The 25,756-nt window shown below is 48.9% G+C and overlaps 1 long non-coding RNA gene across 3 annotated transcripts in view; it reads right to left on the bottom strand.

Annotated features, from left to right (window-relative positions):
• LOC132814289 (uncharacterized) overlaps positions 1–25,439 on the bottom strand; it is a 105,418-nt gene extending 79,979 nt beyond the window's left edge. For all 3 annotated transcript variants that reach the window (XR_009644348.1, XR_009644349.1, XR_009644347.1), the window contains exon 1: positions 25,249–25,439. This is a non-coding gene — a long non-coding RNA (uncharacterized LOC132814289). The remainder of the gene's footprint in view (positions 1–25,248) is intronic.
• Between the last annotated feature and the right edge of the window lie 317 nt (positions 25,440–25,756).

The raw sequence follows: 25,756 nt of genomic DNA, 5'->3' as shown, positions 1-25,756 counted from the left end.
AAGTGGGGGGGCGAGAGTGGGCGAGAGACAGAGCGAGAGAGGGCGTGTGAGAGAGAGGGGCTGGCGAGAGAGAGAGTGGGGTAAGAGAGAGAGGCGGGCGAGAGAAAGAGAGAGAAGGGGCGAGAGAGAGGGGGACGAGAGAAAGAGGGGGTGTCGAGAGAGGGGGCGAAAGAGTGAGAGGGGGCAAGCGAGAGAGTGGGGGCGAGAGAGAGAGGGGGTGCAAGAGAGAGCAGGCGAGAGAGAGAGAGACACGGAGGGGCGAGAGAGGGGGTCGAGAGAGAGAGGTGGCGAAAGTGAGAGAGAGGGGGAGAGAGAGAGAGGGGAGTGCAAGAGAGAGAGGGGAGTGTGAGAGAGAGAGAGATAGGGAGGCGAGAGTGAGAGAGAGATTGAGAGAAAGGGGCGAGAGACAGAGATTGAGAGAAAGTGCTCCCTCAGTACCTCAGAAATGCTCCCACAAAACATCAGAAAGTGTTCCCTAAGTTCCTCAGAAAGTGCTCCCTCAATGCCTCAGAAAGTGCTCCCTCAATTTCCCAGATGGTTCGCCCTCAATATGTCAGATAGTTCTCCCTCAGTACCTCAGAAAGAGCACCCTCAGTATCTCAGAAATTGCTCCCTCAGTACATCAGAAAGTGCTCCGACAGTACCTCAGATAGTTCTCCCTCAATACCTCAGATAGTTCTCCCACAGTACCTCAGAAAGTGCTCCCTCAATACCTCAGGCAGTGCTCCCTCAGCACCTCAGGCAGTGCTCCCTCAATTCCTCAGAAAGTTCCCCCTCAGTCATCTGAAAGACCTTCCACAGTACCTCAGAAATTGCTCCCTCAGTACATCAGATATTTCACCCTCAAAACCTCAGATAATTCTCCCTCAATACCTCAGATAGTTCTCCCTCAATACCTCAGATAATGCTCCCTCAATACCTCAGATAATGCTCCCTCAGTTAGTCAGATAGTGCTCCCTCAGTTAGTCAGATAGTGCTCCCTCAATCCTCAGATAGTGCTCCCTTCGTACCTGAGAAAGTGCTCCCTCAATACCTCAGAACGCGCTCCCCCAGTACTTCAGAAAGCGCTCCCACAGTACATCAGACAGTGATCCCTCAGCACCTCATAAAGTGCTCCCTCAGTACCTCAGATAGTGCTCCCTCAGTACCTCAGATAGTGCATCCTAAGTACCTCAGAAAATGTTCACGCAATACCTCAGAAAGTGCTCCCTCTATACCTCAGATAATGCTCCTCAATTCCTCAGATAGTGCTCCCTCAGTACATCAGAAAGAGCTCCCACAATACATCACATAGTTCTCCCTCAATACCTCAAAGTGCTCCCTCAATACCTCAGAAAGTGATTCCTCAATACCCTCAGAAAGTGCTCCCTCAATACCTCAGATAGTTCTTCCTCAGTACCTCAGAAAGTGGTCCCTCAATTCCTCAGATAGTGCTCCCTCAATACCTCAAAAATGCTGCCTCATTTCCTCAGAAAGTGCTCCGTCAATACCTCAGAAAGTGCTCCCTCAATACCTCAGATGGATCTCCCTCAGTACCTCAGATAGTCTGCCTCAGTACCTCAAAGCGCTCCCTCAATACCTAGATAGTTCTTCCTCAGTACCTCAGAAAGTGGTCCCTCATTACTTCAGAAAGTGCCCCCTCAATACCTCAGACAGTGCTCCCTCAATATCTCAGATAATGCTCCCTCAATACCTCAGATACTGCTCCCTCAACACCTCAGATACTGCTCCCTCAATACCTCAGAAGGTGCTCTCTCAATACCTCAGAAGGTGCTCCCTCAATACGTCAGAAAATGGTCCCTCAATACCTCTGAAACTGCTACCTCAATTCCTCAGTACGTCTGAAATTGCTCCCTCAGTACCTCAGAAAGTGCTCTCTCAGCACCTCAGATGGCTCTCCCTCAGTACTTCGGGTAGATCTCCCTCAATACCTCATAGTTCTCCCTCAGTATCTCCCAAAGTCCTCCTTTAGTACCTCAGATAGTTCTCGCTCAGTACCTCAGAAAGTGCTCCTTCAATACCTTAGAAAGTGCCCCTCAATACATCAGACAGTGCTCCCACAGTACCTCAGAAAGTGCTTCCTCAATACATCAGGTAGTGCTCACTCAATACCTCAAAAAGTGCTCCATCAGTACATCAGATAGTGCTCCATCTATACCTCAATAATGCTGCCTCAGTTCCTCAGAAAGTGCTCCCTCTATACCTCAGACAGTCCTCCCTCAATACCTCAGGTCGTGCTCGCGCAATATCTCAGAAAGTGCTCCCTCAGTACATCAGATAGTGCTCCCTCAGTACATCAGATAGTGCTCCCTCAGTACCTCAAGAATGCTGCCTCAGTTCCTCAGAAATTGCTCCCTAAATAACCTCAGAAAGCGCTCTCTCAGTACCTCAGAAAGTGCTTCCTCAATACATCAGACAGTGCTCCCTCAGTACCTCAGATAGTTCTCCCTCAGTATCTCCCAAAGTCCTCCCTTAGTACCTCAGATAGTTCACGCTCAGTACCTCAGATGGTTCCCCCTCATTACCTCAAAGAGTGCTCCTCAATTCCTCAGATAGCTCTCCCTCAGTACCTCAGACAGTGTTCCCTCAGCACCTCATAAAGTGCTCCCCCAGTACCTCAGAATGTGCTCCCTCAGTAGATCAGAAAGAGCTCCCACAATACATCGGAAAGTGCTCCCTCAATACCTCAGATAGTTCTCCCTCAATACCTCAGAAAATAATTCCTCAATATCTCAGATAGTTCCCCCTCAATACCTCAGAAAGTGCTCACGCAATATCTCAGATAGTTCTCCCTCAATACCTCAGATAGTGCTTCCTCAGTACCTCAGAAAGTGCTCCCTCAATACATTAGAAATTGCTCCCTCAATATTTCATAACGTTCTTCCACTATGCCTCAGATAATGCTACCTCAGTACCTCAGATACTGCTCCCTCAGTACATCAGAAAGAGCTCCCACAATACATCAGAAAGTGCTCCCTCAGTACCTCAGATAGTTCTCCCTCAATACCTCAGAAAGTGCTCCCTCAATACCTCAGAAAATGCTGCCTCAATACCTCAGATACTGCTCCCTCAATACCTCAAGAATGCTCCCTTAGTTCCTCAGAAAGTGCTACCTCAATTCCTCAGTACATCTGAAATTGCTCCCTCAGTACATCAGAAAGTGACCCCTCAGTACCTCAAAAAGTGCTATCCTAATACCTCAGACAGTGCGACCTCAATACCTCATAAGGTGCTCCCTCAGTACCTCAGAAAGTGCTCCCTCATTATCTCAGAAAGTGCTCTCTCAGCACCTCAGACAGTACTCCCTCAATACCTCAGATGGCTCCCCCTCAGTACCTCAGGTAATTCTCCCTCAACACCTCAAATATTTCTCCCTCAGTACCTCACAGAGTGATCCCTTAGTACCTCAGAAAGTGCTCCCTCAGTACCTCAGATCGTGCTCCCTCAGGACCTCAGAAAGTGCTCCCTCAGTACCTCAGAAAGTGCCACCACAATACCTCAAAGTGCTTCCTCAGCACCTCAGAGAGTGCTGCCTCAGTACATCAGAAAGTTCTCCCGCAATACCTCAGAAAATGCCAATCAATACCTCAGAAAGTGCTCCCTCAGTTCCTCAGATGGTTCTCCCTCAATACCTCAAATAGATTTCCCTCAGTACCTCAGAAAGTGCCACCTCAATACCTCACAGTGCTCACTCAATACCTCAGAAAATGCTCCCTCAATATCTCAGATATTTCAAATACATTACCACAGATAGTTCTCCCTCAATACCTCAGAATGTGCTCCCTCAGTACGTCTGAAAGTGCTCCCTCAATACCTCAGAAAGTTCTTCCTCAGTTCTCCCACTATGCCTCAGATAATGCGCCCTGAATTCCTCAGATCGTGCTTTCTCAGTACATCAGAAAGAGCTCCCACAATACCTCAGATAGTGCTCCCTCAATACCTCAAAAATGCTGCCTCAGTTCCTCAGAAAGTGCTCCCTCTATACCTCAGACAGCGCTCTCTCAGTACCTCAGAAATGCTTCCTCACTACCTCACAAAGTGCTCCCTCTGTACCTCAGAAAGTGCTCCCTCAGTACCTCAGAAAATGCTCACTGAATACCTGAGAAAGTGCTCCCTGAGTTCCTCACAAAGTGCTCCCTCAATGCCTCAGATGGATCTCCCTCAGTACCTCAGATGGATCTCCCTCAGTACCTCAGATAGTTCTCGCTCAATACCTCAAACAGTTCTCCCTCAGTACCTCAGAAAGTGGTCCCTCATTACCTCAGAAAGTTTTCTCTCAATGCCTCAGAAAGTGTTCCCTCGGTAACTCAAAGTGGTCCCTCAATGCCTCAGATGTCTCTCCCTCAGTACCTCAGGTAGTTCACCCTCAATACTTCTCCCTCAGTACCTCACAAAGTCCTCCCTTAGTACCTCAGACAGTGCTCCCTCAGCATCTCATAATGTGCTCCCTCAGTACCTCAGAAAGTGCTCCCTCAATACACCAGACAGTGCTCCCTCAGTACCTCAGATGGTTCCCCCTCAATACCTCAAAGTGTGCTCCCTCAATTCATCAGAAAGTGCTCCCTCAGTGCATCAGAAAGACCTCCCACAATATCTCAGATAGTTCACTCTCAATACCTCATATAGATCTCCCTCAGTACATCAGAAAGAGCTACCACAATACATCAGAAAGTGCTCCCTCAGTACCTCATAGTGCTCCCTCAATACCTCAGATAGTGCTTACTCAATATTCCATAACGTTCTCCCACTAGACCTCAGATACTGCTCCCTCAGTACCTCAGATACTGCTCCCTCAATACATCAGAAAATGCTCCCTCAATATCTCAGATAGTGCTCCCTCAGTACCTCAGATAGTGCTCCCTCAGTACATCAGATAGTGCTCCCTCAGTACATCAGATAGTGCTCCCTCAATACCTCTAAAGTGCTCCCACAATATCTCAGATAGTTCACTCTCAGTACCTCAAAGTGCTCACTCAATATCTCAGATAGTTCTCCTTCAATGCCTCAGAAAGTGATCCCCCAATAACTCAGAAAGTGCTTCCCCCAATTACCTCAGAAAGCGCTCTCTCACTACCTCAAAAAGTGCTTCCTCAGTACCTCAGATAGTGCTCCCTCAATAACTCAGAATTTGCTCCCTCAATATTTCAGAATATTCTCCCACTATAGCTCAGATAATGCTCCCTCAGTACATCAGAAAGACCTCCCACAATACCTCAGATAGTGCTCCCTCAGTACCTCAGATAGTGCTCACTCAATACCTCAGAAAGTGATCCCTCAATATCTCAGGTAGTGCTCCGTCAGTACATCAGAAAGTGCTCCCTCTATACCTCAGATACTGCTCCCTCAATACCTCAAGAATGCTCCCTCAGTTCCTCAGAAAGTGCTCCCTCTATACCTCAGATAGTGCTCCCTCTATACCTCAGAAAGTGATCCCTCAATACCTCAGAAAGTGCTTCCCCAATTACCTCAGAAAGCGCTTACTCACTACCTCAAAAAGTGCTTCCTCACTACCTCAAAAAGTGCTCCATCAATACCTCAGACAGTGCTCACTCAGTACCTCACAAAGTGCTCCCTCCGTAACTCAGAATCTGCTCCCGCAGCACATCAGAAAGAGCTCCCACAGTACCTCAGAAAATGCTCCCTGAATATCTGAGAAAGTCCTCCCTCAGTACCTCAGAAAGTGCTCCCTCAATTCCTCAGATAGATCTTTGTCAGTACCTCAGATAGAGCTCCCTCAGCACCTCATAAAGTGCTCCCTCAGTTCCTCAGAAAGTGCTCCCTCAGTTCCTCAGAAAGTGCTCCCTCAATAACCTCAAAGCGCTCTCTCACTACCTCAGAAAGTGCTTCCTCAATACCTCAGAAATTGCCCCATCAATACCTCAGACAGTGCTCACTCAGAACCTCACAAAGTGCTCCCTCCGTACCTCAGAAAGAGCTCCCACAGTACCTCAGAAAATGTTCCCAGAATACCTGAGAAATTGCTCCCTCAATTCCTCAAAGTGCTCCCTCAGTACTTCAGATGTTTCTCCCTCAGTACGTCAGATAGTTCTCCCTCAATACCTCAGATAGTGCTCCCACAATACCTCAGAAAGTGCTCCCACAATACCTCAGAAAGTGCTCCCTCAGTACCTCAGAAATTGCCCCATCAGCACCTCAGAAAGTGCTCCCTCAGTACCTCAGACAGTGCTCCGTCAGCACCTCAGAAAGTGCTCCCTCAGTACATCAGAATGTGCTCCCACAATACTTCAGGAAGTGCTCCCTCAGTACCTCAGAAAATGCACTCTCAATATCTCAGATAGTTCTCCCACTATACCTCAGATGATGCTCCCTCAATTCCTCAGGTAGTGCTCCCTCAGTACATCAGAAGGAGCTCCCACAATACATCATGAAGTGCTCCCCTCAATACCTCAGAAAGTGCTCCCCTCAATACCTCAGAAAGTGCTCCCCTCAATACCTCAGAGTGCTCCCCTCAATACCTCAGAAAGTGCTCCCCTCAATACCTCAGAAATTCCTCCCTCCATTCCTCAGATAGTGCTCCCTCCATTCCTCAGATAGTGCTCCCTCAATACCTCAGAAAGTGCTCCCTCAATACCTCAGAAGTGCTCCCTCAATACCTCAGAAAGTGCTCCCTCCATTCCTCAGATAATGCTCCCTCCATTCCTCAGATAGTGCTCCCTTAATACCTCAGATAGTGCTCCCTTAATACCTCAGATAGTACTCCCTCAATACCTCAGATAGTACTCCCTCAATACCTCAGAACGTGCTCCCTGAATACCTCAGAAGATGCTCTCTCAATACCTCAGAAAATGTTGCCTCAGTTCCTCAGAAAGTGCTCCCTCAATTCCTCAGATAGTACTCCCTTAATACCTCAGAAAGAGCTCCCTCAATACTTCAGAAAGTGATCCCTCAGTACATCAGAAATTGCTCCCTCAATATTTCAGATAGTTCTCACTATACCTCAGATGATGCTCCCTCAATTCCGCAGATAGTGCTCCCTCAGTACATCAGAAAGAGCACCCATAATACATCAGGAAGTGCTACCCTCAATACCTCTGAAAGTGCTCCCTCAGTACCTCAGAAAGTGATCCCTCAGTACCTCAGATAGTTCACCCTCAATACCTCAGAAAGTGATCCCTCAGTACCACAGACCGTACTCCCTCAATACCTCAGATAGTTCTACCTCGATACCTCAAATACTTCTCCCTCATTACCTCAGAAAGTGCCCCTCAATACCTCAGACACTGCTCCCTCAGTACCTCAGATAGTGCTCCCACAGTACCTCAGATAGTGCTTCCTCAACACCTCAGATAGTGCTCCATCAGTACCTCTGAAAGTGCTCCCTGAATACCTCAGAACGTGCTCCCTCAATACCTCAGAAGAGGCTCTCTCAATACCTCAGAAAATGCTGCCTCAGTTCCTCAGATAGTGCTCCCTCAGTACCCCAGAAACTGCCTCCTCAATACCTCAGATGCCTCTCCCTCAGGTAGTTCTCCCTCAATACCTCAAATAGTTCACCTTCAATACCTCAGATAGTGCTCCCTGAATACCTCAGAATGTGCCACCTCAATAACTCAGACATTGGTCCCTCAGCACCTCATAAAGTGCTCTCTCAAGACATCAGATAGTTCTTCCTCAATACCTCAGATTGTGCTCCTTCAGTACCTCACATAGTTCTCCCTCAGTACCTCACATCATGCTCCCTCAGTACATCAGATCATGCTCCCTCAATTCCTCAGATCATGCTCCCTCAATTCCTCAGATAGTTCTCCCTCAATTCCTCAGATAGTTCTCCCTCAATTCCTCAAAAATGCTGCCTCAGTACCTCAGAAAGTGCTCCCTGAATACCTCAGATAGTGTTCCCTCAATACCTCAGACATTTCTCCCTCAGTTACTCAGAAAGTGCTCCCTTAATACCTCAGAATGTTCTCCCCAGTACCTCAGAAAGTGCAACTCAATACCTCAGAAATGGCCTATCAATACCTCAGACACTGCCTCCTCAAAATGTGCTCCCTCCGTAACTCAGAAAGTGCTCCCTCAGTACATCAGAAAATGCTCCCTGAATACCAGAGAAAGTGCTCCCTCAGTACCTCAAAACGTGCTCCCACAATACCTCAGATAGTGATCCCACAGTACTTCAGAAAGTGCTCGCTCAATACCTCAAAGTGTTCCCTCAGAACCTCAGAAAGTGCTACCTCAATTGCTCAGTACATCTGAAATTGCTCCCTCAGTACCTCACTAAGTGCTCCCTCAGTACCTTAAAAAGCGCTCTCTTAATACCTCAGATAGTCCTACCTCAATACCTCAAAGTGCTCTCTCGGTACTTCAGATAGTGCTCCCTCAATACCTCAGATAATGCTCCCTCAATTCCTCAAATATTTCTCCCTTGGTACCTCAGAAAGTGTTCCCTCAATACCTCAGAAAGTGCTCCCTCAGTAAGTGTTCCCTCAGTACATCAGAATAGCTCCCACAATACGTCAGAAAGTGCTCCCTCCCTACCTCAGATAGTTCTCCCTCAATACCTCAGAAAATGCTCCCTCAATATCTCAGATAGTTCTCCCTCAATACGTCTGAAAGTGCTCCCTCAATACGCCTGAAAGTGATCCCTCAAAATCTCAGAAAGTCCGACCTCAGTACCTCAGATAGTGCTCCCACAATTCCTCAGGTAGTGATCCCTCAGTACCTCAGACTGTGCTCTCTCAGTACCTCAGACTGTGCTCCCTCAGTACCTCAGATGGTTCTTCCTCAATACCTCAGAAAGTGCCCCCTGAATACCTCAGACAGTGCTCCCTCCGTACCTCAGAAAGTGCTCCCTCCGTACCTCAGATAATGCTCCCTCAATTCCCCAGATAGTTCTCCCTCAGTACCTCAGAAAGTGCAACCTCAATTCCTCAGTACATCTGAAATTGCTCCATCAGTCCCTCAGTAAGTGCACCCTCAGGACCTCAAAAAGTGCTCTCTTAATACCTCAGACAGTGCTACCTCATAAAGTGCTCCCTCAGTTCCACAGAAAGTGCTCCCTCAGTTCCACAGAAAGTGCTCCCTCAGTTCCACAGAAAGTGCTCCCTCAGTACCTCAGACAGTGTTCCCTCAGTACCTCAGACAGTGTTACCTCAGTACCTCAGACAGTGTTCCCTCAACACCACAGATAATGCTCCCTCAATTCCCCAGATAGTTCTCCCTCAGTACCTCAGGAAGTGCTCCCTCAATATCTCAGAAAGTGGTTCCTCAATTCCTCAGTACATCTGAAATTGATCCCTCAGTGCCTCAGTAAGTGCTCCCTCAGTACCTCAAAAAGTGCTCTCTTAATACCTCAGACAGTGCTACCTCAATACCTCATAAAGTGCTCTCTCGGTACTTCAGATAGTGCTCCCACAATACATCAGAAAGTGCTCCCTCAGCACCTCAAAAAAGTGCTCCCTCAGTACCCAGAAACTGCCTCCTCAATACCTCAGATGGCTCTCGCTGAGTACCTCAGATTGTTCTCCCTCAATGCCTCAAATACTTCTCCATCACTACCTCAGAAAGTGCTTCTTCAATTCCTCAGTACATCTGAAATTGCTCCCTCAGTACCTCAAAGTGCTCTCTCGGAACAACAGATAGTGCTCCCTCACTACCTCAGACAGAGCTCCCTCAATATCTAAGAAAATGCTCCCTCAACACCTCAGATGGTTCTCCCTCAGTACCTCAGATAGTTCTCCATCAATACCTCAAATAGTTCTCCCTCAGTACCTCAGAAAGTGCCCCCTCAATAGCTCAGACAGTGCTCCCTCAGTACCTCAGAAAGTGCTCTCTCATAACCTCAGACAGTGCTCCCCCAATAACCTCAGAAACTGCACCCACAATACCTCAGATAGTGTTTCCTCAATACCTCAGACAGTGCTCCCTCAGTTACTCTGAAAGTGCCCCCTCAATACCTCAGAAAATGCCCCCTCAATACCTCAGACACTGCTCCCTCAGTACCACAAAAAGTGAACCCTCCTTCCTCAGAAAGTGCTCCCTCAGTACATCAGAAAGAGCTCTCACAGTACCTCAGAAAATGCTCCCTGAATACCAGAGAAAGTGCTCCCTCAGTACCTCAAAATGTGATCCCTCAGTACCTCAGAAAATGCTCCCTCAATACCTCAGATGGTTCTCCCTCAGTACCTCAGAAAGTGCCCCTCAATACCTCAGATGGTTCTCCCTCAGTACCTCAGAAAGTGCCCCTCAATACCTCAGACAGTGCTCCCTCAACACCACAGATAATGCTCCCTCAACACCACAGATAATGCTCCCTCAACACCACAGATAATGCTCCCTCAACACCACAGATAGTTCTCCCTCAACACCACAGATAATGCTCCCTCAACACCACAGATAATGCTCCCTCAACACCACAGATAATGCTCCCTCAACACCACAGATAGTTCTCCCTCAACACCACAGATAATGCTCCCTCAACACCACAGATAATGCTCCCTCAACACCACAGATAATGCTCCCTCAACACCACAGATAGTTCTCCCTCAGTACCTCAGGAAGTGGTCCCTCAGTATCTCAAAAAGTGCCCCATCAATACCTCAGACAGTGCTCCCTCACTACATCAGAAAGAGCTTCCACTGTACCTCAGATAATGCTCCCTGATTACCAGAGAAAGTGCTCCCTGATTACCAGAGAAAGTGCTCCCTCAGTACCCCAGAAAGTGCTCCCTCAGTACCCCAGAAAGTGCTCCCTCAATACCTCAGAAAGTGCGCCCTTTCTTCCTCAGAAAGTGCTCCCTCAATACCTCAGATAATGGTCCCTCACTATCTCAGAAAGTGCTCTTTCAATATCTAAGAAAGTGCTCCCAAAATATCTCAGAAAGTGTTCCCACAGTATCTCAGAAATTGCTACCTCAATCCCTCAGAAACTGCTCTCTCAGTACCCCACAAACTGCCTCCGCAATACGTCAGATAGTTCTCCCTCAATTCCTCAGATAGTTCTCCCACAGTACCTCAGAAAGTGTTCCCTGAATACTTCAAAATGTGCCACCTCAATACCTCAGACAGTGCTCCCTCAGCACCTCAGAAAATGCTCCCTCAGTACCTCAGAAAATGCTCCCTCAGTACATCAGATAGTTCTCCCTCAATACCTCAGAAAGTCCTACCTCAGTACCTCAGAAAGTCCTACCTCAGTACCTCAGAAAGTCCTACCTCAGTACCTCAGATAATGCACCCTCAATACCTCAGGTAGTTCTCCCTCAGTACCTCAGATAGTTCTCCCTCAGTACCTCAGAAAGTGCTCCCTGAATACCTCAGAATGTGCCACCTCAATATCTGAGACAGTGCTCCCTCTGCACCTGTAAAGTGCTCCCTCAGTACATCAGAAAGAGCTCCCACAATACTTCAGAAAGTGTTTCCTCAATACCTCAGAAAATGCTCACTCAATATCTCAGATCGTTCTCCCTCACTTCCTGATAAAGTGATCCCTCAATACATCTGAAAGCGTTCCCTCAATATGTCTGAAAGTGCTCCCCCAATAACTCAGACAGTGCTCCCTCAATACTTCATGAAGTGTTCCCTTAGTACTTAAGAAAGTGCTCCCTCAGTAACCCAGAAACTGCCTCCTCAATACCTCAGATAGTTCTCCCTCAGTACCTCAGATAGTTCTCCCTCAGTACCTCAGAAAATGCTCCTTCAAGATCTAAGGTAGTTCACCCTCAATACCTCAGAAATTGCTCACTCAATATCTCAAGTAGTGCTCCCTCAATACCTCAGAATGTGCCACCTCAATACCTCAGAATGTGCCCCCTCAGCACCTCATAAAGTGCTCCCTCACTATCTCAGAAAGTGCTCCCTCAATACCTCAGATAGTTCTCCCTCAGTAACTCAGATCATGCTCCCTCAATTCCTCAGATAGTGCTCCCTCAGTACATCAGATAGTTCTTCCTCAATACGTCAGAAAGTGCTCCCTCAATACCGCAGAGAATGCTCCTTCAAAATCTCAGATAGTTCACCCTCAATACCTCAGATAGTGCTCCCACAGTACCTCAGATAGTGCTCCCACAGTACCTCAGATAGTGCTCCCACAGTACCTCACATAGTGCTCCCACAGTAACTCACATAGTGCTCCCACAGTAACTCACATAGTGCTCCCACAGTAACTCACATAGTGCTCCCACAGTAACTCACATAGTTCTCCCACAGTAACTCACATAGTTCTCCCACAGTAACTCAGATAGTGCTCCCACAGTACCTCAGATAGTGCTCCCACAGTACCTCAGATAGTGCTCCCACAGTAACTCACATAGTTCTCCCTCAGTAACTCAGATCATGCTCCCTCAATTCCTCAGATAGTTCTCCCTCAATTCCTCAAAAATGCTGCCTCAGTTCCTCAGACAGTGCTCCCCAATAAACTCAGAAAGCGCTCTCTCAGTTCCTCAGAAAGTGCCCCCTCAATACCTCGGACACTGCTCCCTCAATGCCTCAAAAAGTGCTCCCTCAGTACATCAGAAAGAGCTCTCACAGTACCTCAGAAAATGCTCCCTGAATACCAGAGAAAGTGCTCCCTCTGTACCTCAGATAGTGCTCCCTCAATAGTGCTCCCTCAATCCCTCCGAAAGTGTTCCCTCAATCCCTCCGAAAGTGCTCCCTCAATCCCTCCGAAAGTGCTCCCTCAATCCCTCCGATAGTGCTCCCTCAATCCCTCCGATAGTGCTCCCTCAATCCCTCAGATAGTGCTCCCTCAGTACCACAGAAAATGCTACCTCAGTACCTCAGAAAGTGCTCTCTCAGTACGTCAGAAAATGCTCCCTCAGTACGCCAGAAAGTGCTCCCTGAATATCTCAGATATTTCTCCATCAGTACCTCAGAAAGTGCTCACTCAATAGCTCACAAAGTGCTTCCTCAATTGCTCAGTACAACTGAAATAGCCCCCTCAGTACCTCCGAAAGTGCCACCTCAGTATTTCAAAAAGTACTCCCTTCACACCTCTGACAGTGCTACTTCAATACCTCATAAAGTGCTCTCTCGGTACCACAGATAGTGCTCCCTCAATACCTCCGAAAATGCTCCCTCAATATTTCAGATAGTGCTCCCTCAGTACCACAGAAAATGCTCCCTCAATACCTCTGACAGTGCTCGCTCAATACCTCAAAGTGCTACGTCAATTCCTTAGTACATCTGAAATTGCTCCCACAGTACTTCAGAAACTGGTCCCTCAGAGCCTCAAAAAGGGCTCTCTCAATACCTCAGATAGTGTCCCTCACTACTTCATAAAGTGCTATCTCAGTACCTCACATAGTGATCCCTCAATACCTCAGAAAGTGCTCCCTCTATATCTCAGATTGTTCTCCCTCAGTACCTCAGAAAGTGCTCCCGCAATCCCTAAGAAAGTGGTCACTCAGCACCTCAGAAAGTGCTCCCTCAGTACCCACAAAGTGCTCCCTCAGTACCCCAGAAATTGCTCCCTCAATATCTCAGATAGTGCTCCCTCAATATCTCAGATAGTGCTCCCTCAGTACCACAGAAAGTGCTCCCTTACGAACTCAGAAAGTGCTCCCTCAATACCTCAGACAGTTCTCCCTTAGTACCTCAGAAATTGCTCTCTCAACATCTAAGAAAGTGCTCCCTCAATACCTCAGAAAATGCTCCCTCAGTACGCCAGACAGTGCTCCCTCAGTACGCCAGACAGTGCTCCCTCAATTCCTCAGATAGGGCTCCCTCAATTCCTCAAAGGGCTCCCACAGTACCTCAGAAAGGGCTCCCACAGTACCTCAGAAAGGGCTCCCACAGTACCTCAGAAAGGGCTCGCTCAATACATCGGAAAGTGCTCCCACAGTACCTCAGATCGTTCTCCCTCAATACCTCAAAGTGCTCCCTGAATACCTCAGATATTTCTCCCAAAATACCTCAAATACTTCTCCCTCAGTACCTCAGAAAGTACTCCCTCAATACCTCAGTTCGCCCTCAGTACCTTAGAAAGTGCTCCCTCAGTACATCAGAAAGTGCCCCTTAATACCTCAGAAATTGCCCCCTCAATACCTCAGACACTGCTCCCTCAGTACCTCAAAAAGAGCTTCCTCCATACATCAGAAAGAGTTCCCACAGTACCTCAGAAAATGCTCCCTGAATACCAGAGAAAGTGCTCCCTCAGTACCTCAAAATGTGCTCCCACAATACCTCAGATACTGATCACTCAGTACCTCAGAAAGTGCTCGCTCAATACCTCAGAAAGCGTCCCCTCAATAACTCAGACAGTGTTCTCTCAGTACCTCAGAAAGTGCTCCCTCAATACCTCAGATAACGCTCCCTCAATACCTCAGATAATGCTCCCTCAATTCCCCAGTTAGTTCTCCCTCAGTACCTCTGAAGGTGCTCCCTCAATCCCTCAGAAAGTGTTCCCCCAATACCTCAGAAAGTGCTCCCTCAATTACTCAGAAAGTGCTACCTCAATTCCTCAGTTCATCTGAAATTGCTCCCTCAGTACCTCAGAAACTGCTCCCTCAGAGCCTCAAAAAGTACTCTCTCAATTCCTCAGACAGTGCTCCCTCAATACTTCATAAAGTGCTCTCTCAGTACCTCACATAGTGCTGCCTCAGTACCCCAGAGAGTGCTCCCTCAATACCTCAGAAATTGCTCCCTCAATACCTCAGAAAGTGCTTCCCCAATACCTCAGATAGTTCTCCCTTAGTACCTCAGAAAGTGCTCTCTCAATATCTAAGTGCTCCCTCAATTTCTAAAAAATGCTCCCTCTTTACCTCAGAAAATGCTCCCTCAATACCTCAGAAAGTGCTCCTTCAATACCTCAGACAGTGCTCCCTCAATACCTCAGAAAGTGCTCCTTCAATACCTCAGACAGTGCTCCCTCAATACCTCAGACAGTGCTCCCTCAATACCTCAGACAGTGTTCCGTTAGTGCCTCACAATGTGCTCCCTCAATACCTCAGAGAGTTCTCCCTCAGTACCTCAGAAAGTGCCCCCTCAATACCTCAGAAAATACCCCCCTAATATCTAAGAAAGCACCACTTTGTTGTGTTTAACCCCCAAAGCCCCTCAGACAGTAGCTCCACAAAACATTCACACCCTCAACACTTCAGGGCTCAGCCCAGCTCCCCCCTCAGACTGTGTTCAAACCCCTTCAGACGGTAAGGACCCACATCCACCCCTGTTCAAGGTTGAAGCCCAGATTCCCAGAACATGACTTGTCTCTCTGGATTAATTTTAGAATTCCTACAGTGTAGAAGCAAGCCATTCCGTCCATTGGCCCCACACTGACTGTCTGAACAGCATCCCACCCAGACTCACATCCTCTACTCGGTCCCGGGAATGCTACATTTCCCATGGCATCTTTGGACTGTGGGAGGAAACTGGATCACCCGGAGGAAACGCGCACAGATAGAGAGAGAATGTGTAAACTCCATACAGACTGTCACCGGGAGTTAGAATCAAACCACTGAGGCACCGTGCTGTCCTCTCTCCCTGGATGTCATGCCATTTAACCTTTCACTAAGCAGTCCCCCATGTGAAACCTTCTCATCTGTCTCCTTGGTCATCCCTTCAAAAGCTCCATCAAGTTGGACACATCATTTCCACAAACAAAGCCAAGCTGACTATCCCTAATCAATTCTTGCTTTTCCAAATGTATGTAAGTTGTCTCTCAGAATGCCCTCCAACAGCTGACCCCCCACTGCCATCAGGCTCACAGCTCCATAGTACAATGGCTGTACCTTGCAGCCTTACTTCAATAATGGCCCATCATTAACCACCCTCCAGTCTTCAGGCCCCTCACCCGTTGTCACTGATCAGTCCATCTGACAAGGCCATCTCCATCCTTCTGTAACCTAAGGCTATTCTCCTCAGTATTTATCACCCAACCAATCTTCATATCATTCATGAACCCAATGATTAACCATCCACCATTCAAACCTACATCTTTTCTATCAGCCACATCAGCAAGACCCCAACAGTGAGACATGAACGGACAGAGATTTCTAATTGGGCCATCACTGTCTCCTTCCTGTCACTCAGCATTCTGCGCCAAATTCCTTGGATCTTGAGATTTTATGTTCACTATCAGTTTCCAGTATGGGTCCTGACAAAAGCCTTACTGACCTCCAAGCAGGCGACAGGAAAGTATTGCCCTTATTTACACACCTGGTCACCTCCTTAAACAGTGCGATCCCATTGGTCAGACCTGACCTTCCCTTAACAGAGCCATTCTGACTGTTCTTCATGAACTCCAGTCTCTTTAAATGCTGATTAATTCTATCTCCCAAAATTGCTTCCAACAGACGTCCCACCCACGATATTAGCCTGACTGGCCTGGAGCTGCCTGATATATCCCATGCTCCCTCTTGAATAACAGTAACACATGGTCAGTCTGCAGACAACTGTCCTGTGGCCAGAGGGGATTTGAAAATGTTTGCTAGTGTACCTGCTACTTCCTCCATCACCTCATTCGGTAAACTGAGATACATTTCCACCGTCTTTGGAGATTTATTGGGTTGTAAGAAGGCCAGACCACTCAGAACCATCTCTCTCTATATATATGTTTACTCATTTAATTGTATCACAGAGCATCTCCACGATTTATTATCAACCCTGTCCCAGTGAGCACTGACAAAATGCATCCATTCACTACACCCTCTGGGTCCATGCACAGACTCTCACTGTGTTCCACAGCCTACTCTTTCTCTCATTATCAATACATCCTTAATGTCACTGTAAGGAACTTTCAGGTTTTTATTTCCCCTCTTAGCCCTCCTCTCTCCCAGGCAATTAGCCTGCGATACGGTTTGGAGGAGTGTGGGATGTCATTCTGGAAGTGGATGAGCATTGGGAAGCTCAGAAATAAGAAACACACGCCTGTGCTGCGTGTGGGGCAGTGGGATCCATTTGGGATGAGCAGACGGAAGCTGAGGAATAAACCTCAGCCCTGCAGCATGAAAATATCCCTTTGAGCTGGCAGGTCAGTCACGTGAAACGAACCCTCCAACCCTGGGAAAAGAGGATGTAACCTCTTCAAGTTCAAAAACCAAATGAAGACGGTCTGTTTGAACACAGTCTCTGGAATCTGGACACGGGAATCATTGCTGAGCAGGGTCTGTAGGACGCAGAAGCAGAAATGTACTGAACAATTCCCGATATTCCTCGTAGACCACAAGACATGAGAGCAGAAATTAGGTCATTCAGGGCATCTGATAGTGTGGCACTCACTCAGTACTGACTCTCTTACAATGCAGGAATCCCTCAGACTGATGCGCTGACAGTGCACCACTCCCTTAGTAATGACCCTCTGACAGTGCAGCACTCTCTCAGTACTGACCCTCTGACAGTGCAGCTCTCCTTTAATAATGAACCTCTGACAGTGCAGCACTCCCTCAGTACTGACCCTCTGAGTGTAGCACCCTCTCTGGACTGACCCTCTTACAGTGCAGCATTCCCTCAACACTGACCGTTTGACAGTGCTGCACTCCCTCACCAGTGACACTCTGACAATGCAGCACTCCCTCAGTACTGACACTCTGACAGTGCAGCACTCCGTCAGTACTGACCCTCTGACAGTGCAACGCTCGCTCAGTACTGACCCTCTGACAGTGCAGCACTCCCTCAGTACTGACCCTCTGACAGTGCAGCTCTCCCTCAGTACTGACCCTCTGACAGTGCAGTACTCCCTCAGAACTGACCGTCTGACAGTGCAGCATTCCCTCAGTACTGACCCTCTGACAGAGCAGCACTCCCTCAGTACTGACACTCTGACAGTGCTGCACTCCCTCAGCAGTGTCCCTCTGACAGTGCAGCACTCCCTCAGCACTAACCCTCTGACAGCGCAGCACTCCCTCAGTACTGACCGTCTGACAATGCTGCACTCCCTCCACACTGATCCTCTGACAGTGCAGCTCTCCCTCAGTACTGACGCTCTGACAGTGCAGCACTCCCTCAGTACTGACCGTCTGACAATGCTGCACTCCCTCCACACTGATCCTCTGACAGTTCAGCACTCCCGCCGTACTGATCCTCTTAGAGTGCAGCATTCCCTCAATACTGATGCTCTGACAGTGCAGCAATCCCTCAGTACTGACCCTCTGACAGTGCAGCACTCCCTCAGTACTGACCATCTGACAGTGCAGCATTCCCTCAGTACTGATCCTCTTGGAATGCAGCATTCCCTAAATACTGATGCTCTGACAGTGCAGCACTCCCTCAGTACTGACCCTCTGACAGTGCAGCACTCCCACAGAACTGACCGTCTGACAGTGCAGCATTCCCTCAGTACTGACCCTCTGACAGTGCAGCACTCCCTCAGTACTGAAACTCTGACAGTGCAGCACTCCCTCAGAACTGACCATCTGACAGTGCAGCATTTCCTCAGTACCGAACCTCTTACAGTGCAGCATTCCCTCAATACAGACCCTCTGACAGTGCTGCACTCCCTCAGCAGTCTCCCTCTGACAGTGCAGCATTCCCTCAGCACTAACCCTCTGACAGTGCAGCACTCCCTCAGTACTGACCCTCTGACAATGCTGCACTCCCTCCACACTGATCCTCTGACAGTGCAGCACTCCCTCAGTACTGATCCTCTTAGAGTGCAGCATTCCCTCAATACTGATGCTCTGACAATGCAGCACTCCCTCAGTACTGACCCTCTGACAGTGCAGCATTCCCTCAGCACTGACTCTCTGACAGTGCAGCACTCCCTCAGTACTGACCATCTGGCAGTGCTACACTCCCTCAGTACTGACCTTCTGACAGTGCAGCACTCCCTCAGTACTGACCCTCTGACAATGCTGCACTCCCTCCACACTGATCCTCTGACAATGCAGCTCTCCCTCAGTACTGACCTTCTGACAGTGCAGCACTCCCTCAGTACTGACCCTCTGACAGTGCAGCACTCACTCAGTACTGACCCTCTGATAGTGTAGTACTCTCTCTGAAATGACCCTCTGACAGTGCAGCACGCCCTCCACACTGACACTCTGACAATGCAGCACTCCCTCCACACTGATTCTCTGACAGTGCAGCTCTCCCTCAGTACTGACCCTCTCACAGTGCAGCACTCCCTCAGTACTGACCCTCTGACAGTGCAGCATTCCCTCAGTAATGACCCTCTGAAACAACACCTTCAGAACTGACACACTGACCAAGTAGCGTTCCCTAAGTAATGAACCTTTGACAGACCATCACTCTCTCAGTACTGACCCTCTGGCAATGCAGCAATCACTCATTACTGACTGTCGGACACATAGTGTGGCGCTCCATCAGTACTGACCCTCTCACAGCGCGCTGATCCCTCAGTACTAAACCCCTCAGTGTGCGGTGCTCCCTCAGTTCTAACCCTTTCACAGTGCAGCGCTCCCACAGTAGTAACCCTCTCACAGTGCGACACTCTGACAGCATGGCCATCCATTAGCACTGACCAGCAGAGAGTGTGCACTTCATCATTGCTGACTCTCTCACTGCATAGCAGTCCCCCCGTCCTGACTCTCTGACAATGCTGCACTCCCTCCACACTGATCTTCTGACAGTGCTGCACTCCTTGCACACTGATCCTCTGACACTGCTGCACTCCCTCCACACTGATTCTCTGACAATGCTGCACTCCCTCCACACTGATCCTCTGACAAAGCTGCACTCCCTCCACACTGACCCTCTGACAAAGCTGCACTCCCTCCACACTGAACGTCTGACAATGCTGCACTCCCACAATCATGACCCTCTGACAATGCTGCACTCCCACCACATTGATCCTCTGATAGTGATGCACTCCCTCTGTACTGATGTGGATGATGTAATTTCTGCAGTTTAACTAAGGGTTAATAAGTAAGGGCGAACTGTGAGACTGAATGTAAGTTAGCCTGGAAACAGGGAGAAACTGTTATGTCAAAAACATGGCGGTTTGTAACCTTGAATGAAACTGACGGAAGCTGTTAATTAAAACTAGGCTGCTATGAAGCTAGGTAACCTTGGCAATAATACAATAGAAGCTCTTAAAATATTAAAAACATACAGATAACCAAGGCCTGGGATATAGAAAAACAATGTAATGTTTAAGAAACAGGTGGCCATGATACAATAGAAGCTCTCAGAATATTAGAAACATACAGATAATCAAAGCGTTGGCAGAGAGAAGTGTGAAAGGTTTTGACCAATGGAATTGTTAAAAACAATATAAATCAAAGAATTGGCAGAGGAAAGCGTGAAATGTTTTAACCAATGGAATTGTCATTAATGTTTTTACATGTAAAACTAATGTATAAATATCAGTGCTGTAAAATCTTCCGGCGCGATTTTCCGAAGCTTTATTTTTTGGAAGCCGCCCAAACTTGTAAGTTTGAAATAAACATCCGTTGCTCATTTGTGTGTCTCGCAGCATTTCGATTTGCCACGGGAAAAGCGGTAGCCGGAGGGGATGAGGGCTGGTGCTGACAGCTTGGAGTTCGCCTCCTAGGACGGGACCTTGTGGACAGTCTCCCTTGAAGTCAAGGGTTAAAGGACATTCCGCGGTCGGCAGAGTGTGGATGCAGAACTCGGTTGATCTGAACCATAGCCCTAGTGTAGAGTAGTTAGCCGAGTGTCAGGGACTATTCTCCGGAGATTTAGAATACCTAGACAGAATTCACTTGTAACAGTACTGAATCTCTGACAGTGTGGAAGCGACCCTGTACTGACCCTCCGACAGTGTGGCCCAATCTCAGGACAAAACCTCTGACAGTGCAGCTCTCCATCAGAACTGACCCATTGACAGTGTAGCACTCCATCATAGCTGACACTCTGACAGTAGAGCACTCCCTCAGTACTGTCCCTCTGACAGTGCAGCACTTCCTCAGTACTGAGCCTCTGACAGTACAGCACTACCTCAGTACTGACCCTCTGACAGTGCAGCACTCCCTCAGTACTGATCCTCTGACAGTGCAGCACTCTCTCAGTACTGATCCTCTGACAGTGCAGCACTCTCTCAGTACTGACCCTCTGGCAATGAGGCACTACCTCAATACTGACCCGCTGATGCTGCAGTGCTCTCTCAGTGCTGATCCTCTGATAGCGTGGCTTGCCGTCTGGACAGAAACTCTTACAGTGGGGAGCTCACTCAGTACTGACCCTCTGACAGTGCAGCACTCCCTCAGTACTGACCCTCTGACAGTGCAGCACTCCCTCAGTACTGACCCTCGGACAGTGCGACTCTCCCTCAGAACTGATCTTCTGACAGTGCAGCACGCCCTCAGTACTGACCCTCTGACAGTGCTGCACTGCTTCAGTACTGACCCTCTGACAAAGCTGCACACCCTCCACACTGATCCTCTGACAGTGCAGCTCTCCCTCAGTACTGACCCTCAGACAGTGCAGCACTCCCTCAGTACTGATCCTCTGACAGTGTAGCACTCTCTGTGTACTGACCCACTGACAGTGCAAGGCTCCCTCAGTACTGACCCTCTGATAGTGTAGCACTCTCTCCGTAATGAAGCTCTGACAATGCTGCACTCCCTCCACACTGACACTCTGACAATGCTGCACTCCCTCTACACTGATCCTCTGACAGTGCAGCACTCCCTCAGTACTGACCCTCTGACAGTGCAGCATTCCCTCAATACTGACCCTCTGACATTGCTGCACTCCCTCAGTATTGACCCTTTGACAGTGCAGCACTCCCTCAGTACTGACCGTCTGACAGAGCAGCATTCCCTCAGTACTGACCCTCTGACAGTGCTGCACTTCCTCAGTACTGACCCTCTGACAGTGCAGCTCTCCCTCAGTACTGACCCTCAGACTGCACGGCACTCCCTCAGTACTGACCCTCTGACAGTGCAGCACTCCCTCAGTACTGACCCTCTGACAATGCTGCACTCCCTCCACACTGATCCTCTGATAGTACAGCATTCCCTCAGTACTGACCCTCTGACAGTGCAGCACTCACTCAGTACTGACTCACTGACAGTGCAACACTCCATCTGTACTGACCCTCTGACAGTGCGGCCCTCCCTCAGAACTGATCCTCTGACAGTGCAGCACTCACTCAGTACTGACCCTCTGACAGTGAATTTCTCCCTCAGTACTGACCCTCTGACTGTGCTGCACTCCCTCAGTACTGACCCTCTGACAGTGCAGCACTCCCTCAGGACTGACCGTCTGACAGTGCAGCATTCCCTCAGTACTGACCCTCTGACAGTGCAGCATTCCCTCAATACTGACTCTCTGACAGTGCAGCACTCCCTCAGTACTGACCCTCTGATAGCGCAGCACTCCCTCAGTACTGACGATCTGACAGTGCTGCACTCCCTCAGTACTGACCCTCTGACTGTGCTGCACTACCTCAGCAGTGTCCCTCTGAAAGCGCAGCACTCCCTCAGTACTGACCCTCTGACAGTGCAGCACTCCCTCAGTACTGACCCTCTGACAATGCTGCACTCCCTCCACACTGATCCTCTGATAGTACAGCATTCCCTCAGTACTGACCCTCTGACAGTGCAGCACTCACTCAGTACTGACTCACTGACAGTGCAACACTCCATCTGTACTGACCCTCTGACAGTGCGGCCCTCCCTCAGAACTGATCCTCTGACAGTGCAGCACTCACTCAGTACTGACCCTCTGACAGTGAATTTCTCCCTCAGTACTGACCCTCTGACTGTGCTGCACTCCCTCAGTACTGACCCTCTGACAGTGCAGCACTCCCTCAGGACTGACCGTCTGACAGTGCAGCATTCCCTCAGTACTGACCCTCTGACAGTGCAGCATTCCCTCAATACTGACTCTCTGACAGTGCAGCACTCCCTCAGTACTGACCCTCTGATAGCGCAGCACTCCCTCAGTACTGACGATCTGACAGTGCTGCACTCCCTCAGTACTGACCCTCTGACTGTGCTGCACTACCTCAGCAGTGTCCCTCTGAAAGCGCAGCACTCCCTCAGTACTGACCCTCTGACAGTGCAGCACTCCCTCAGGACTGACCATCTGACAGTGCAGCATTCCCTCAATACAGACCCTCTGACAGTGCAGCACTCCCTCAGTACTGACCCTCGGACAGTGCGACTCTCTCTCAGAACTGATCTTCTGACAGTGCAGCACGCCCTCAGTACTGACCCTCTGACAGTGCTGCACTGCCTCAGTACTGACCCTCTGAAAAAGCTGCACTCCCTCCACACTGATCCTCTGACAGTGCAGCTCTCCCTCAGTACTGACCCTCTGACAGTGCAGCACTCCCTCAGTACTGAAACTCTGACAGTGCAGCACTCCATCTGTACTGACCCTCTAAGTGTGCTGCACTCCCTCAGTACTGACCCTCTGACAGTGCAGCACTCCCTCAGGACTGACCATCTGACAGTGCAGCATTGCCTCAATACTGACCCTCTGACAGTGCAGCACTCCCTCAGTACTGACGATCTGACAGTGCTGCACTCCCTCAGTACTGACTCTCTGACAGTGCAGCACTCCCTCAGTACTGACCGGCTGACAGCCTGGCACTCCCTCAGTACTGACCCTCTGACAATGCTGCACTCCCTCAGTACTGACCCTCTGACAATGCTGCACTCCCTCCATACTGATCCTCTGACAGTGCAGCTCTCCCTCAGTACTGACCCTCAGACAGTGCAGCACTCCCTCAGTACTGAACCTCTGACAGTGCAGCACTCCCTCAGAACTGACCCTCTGACAGTGCAGCATTCCCTCAGTACTGACCCTCTGACAGTGCAGCACTCCCTCAGTACTGAACCTCTTACAGTGCAGCATTCCCTCAATACAGACCCTCTGACAGTGCATCACTACCTCAGTACTGACCATCTGACAGTGCTGCACTCCCTCAGTACTGACGCTCTGACAATGCTGCACTCCCTCCACACTGATCCTCTGACAGTGCAGCTCTCCCTCAGTACTGACCCTCAGACAGTGCAGCACTCCCTCAGTACTGACCGGCTGACAGCCTGGCACTCCCTCAGTACTGACCCTCTGACAATGCTGCACTCCCTCAGTACTGACGCTCTGACAATGCTGCACTCCCTCCACACTGATCCTCTGACAGTGCAGCTCTCCCTCAGTACTGACCCTCAGACAGTGCAGCATTCCCTCAATACAGACCCTCTGACAGTGCAGCACTCCCTCAGTACTGACCGTCTGACAGCGCGGCACTCCCTCAGTACTGACCCTCTGGCAATGCAGCACTCCCACAATACTGACCCTCTGGCAATGCAGCACCCCCTCAGTACTGACTCTTTGACAGTGCAGCACTCCCTCAGTACTGACCATCTTTTTTTCTATTTCATGGAGTCTTGTGGAAATGTGGAGACATAGGGTTTTCAGATTCTGAGCAAGTATGAGCGAGACACAGAAACCAAGCCCTGTCTGAAACTCTCTGTAATAGACTATTCAGAGGCACAGAGTCACAGAGATGCACAGCTTGGAAACAAACCCTCCTATACAACGCGACCATACCAACCAGATATTCTCATCTCATTTCAATCCATTTGCTAGCACTTGGCTGATATCCCTCTAAACCCTTCCTATTCACATACTCATCCTGATGGCTTTCAAATGTCACAATTGTACCAGCCCCCATCACTTCCTCTGGCAGCTACCTGCATGCCCTTGAATAAGTTCTCAAACATTCATACTGTCGATACAAACTCCAATAAACACCAACCTACAAAAGGCTATCATTGTCATCTTCAACCCACCCTTTGCTTCATCATTATGCTGATTTCAGCACAGGTAAAGGAACAGTCTTAGTGACCATCCACCGTCACCCTGTAATAAACTTATTTTCAAATGGGGCTTGCATGTGATTCCCACACCCTCTAATAGTTACCTGGAAGGTGGGGGTGAGCTGTACTCTCCTTACTGCAGTCCTTGGGTGTCCCACAGTGATGTCAGGGAGGGAGCTCCAGGATTTTGACCTGAACCATGTAAAGAGTTCTCTTACTGGAGTACCTTTTTAAAGTTGGGAAGTTAGTATAGACCAGGAGGACGAGAGCTGCTGTCCTCTCAGAGAGAGAGGCCTGGTGGGTGACACACCTCAGGTGAGGGGCGAGGTTGAGAAGTTGGGGCCTTCATGGTAATTTCAGACATGATAGAGATTGAGCTAACAGTGTTGACATCACAAACCTGTTAGCTGAGATAACTGACCCCCCTTTGTAGCCGAGGGATTCAATCCCTTGAACCGAGCAAGCTGGAGAATTCAACACTAAAACCAATCTGTACGGACGCACTGGAGACCTGAAACATCAATACAGAGATTGCTGAAGAAGCTAAGCATGTCCGGCAGCATCTCTGATGGGAGAGGGAGAAAGAGACAGACAGAGTTCACCTTTCAGTCCAGTGATTTCTGCGGGAAAGTTCCTTCAGAACAGACCGTTTTGAGGAAGGGTCCCTTGAAATGTGAATTGTTCCTCTCTCTCCTCACCGTTGCTACTGAATATCCCCAGCCATCTGTTTGCTTGAGAATTTGATCTGACCTGATCCAAGCGTCACTGAGTAATTCAGTCTGTGCTCAATGCCCTGAGACTGCTTCTGCTGAAAGTTGACAAACAGGTTTACGAGGTGTTTTGGGGATAAACATACTGGGGGATGGTTTATAAGGTATTGAGGGAGCCCTACCTGTCAGTACAGGGTGCAGATGGTCGAATGGTACAGATACACTTCATAGAACATAGAACAGTATAACACAGAACAGGCCCTTCAGCCCACGGTGTTGTGCCGACCATTGATCCTTATGGAACGTAAACCTAATGTACAAACCCTCACATTTCTGTGACCATATGCATGTCCTGCAGTCTCTTAAATGTCCCCAATGGCCTTGCTTCCACAACTGCTGC

This window comes from Hemiscyllium ocellatum, unplaced genomic scaffold (genome assembly GCF_020745735.1).
Source record: "Hemiscyllium ocellatum isolate sHemOce1 unplaced genomic scaffold, sHemOce1.pat.X.cur. scaffold_793_pat_ctg1, whole genome shotgun sequence".
Classification (NCBI taxonomy): Eukaryota; Metazoa; Chordata; class Chondrichthyes; order Orectolobiformes; family Hemiscylliidae; genus Hemiscyllium; species Hemiscyllium ocellatum.
This window is presented reverse-complemented; position numbering and strand designations above follow the sequence as displayed.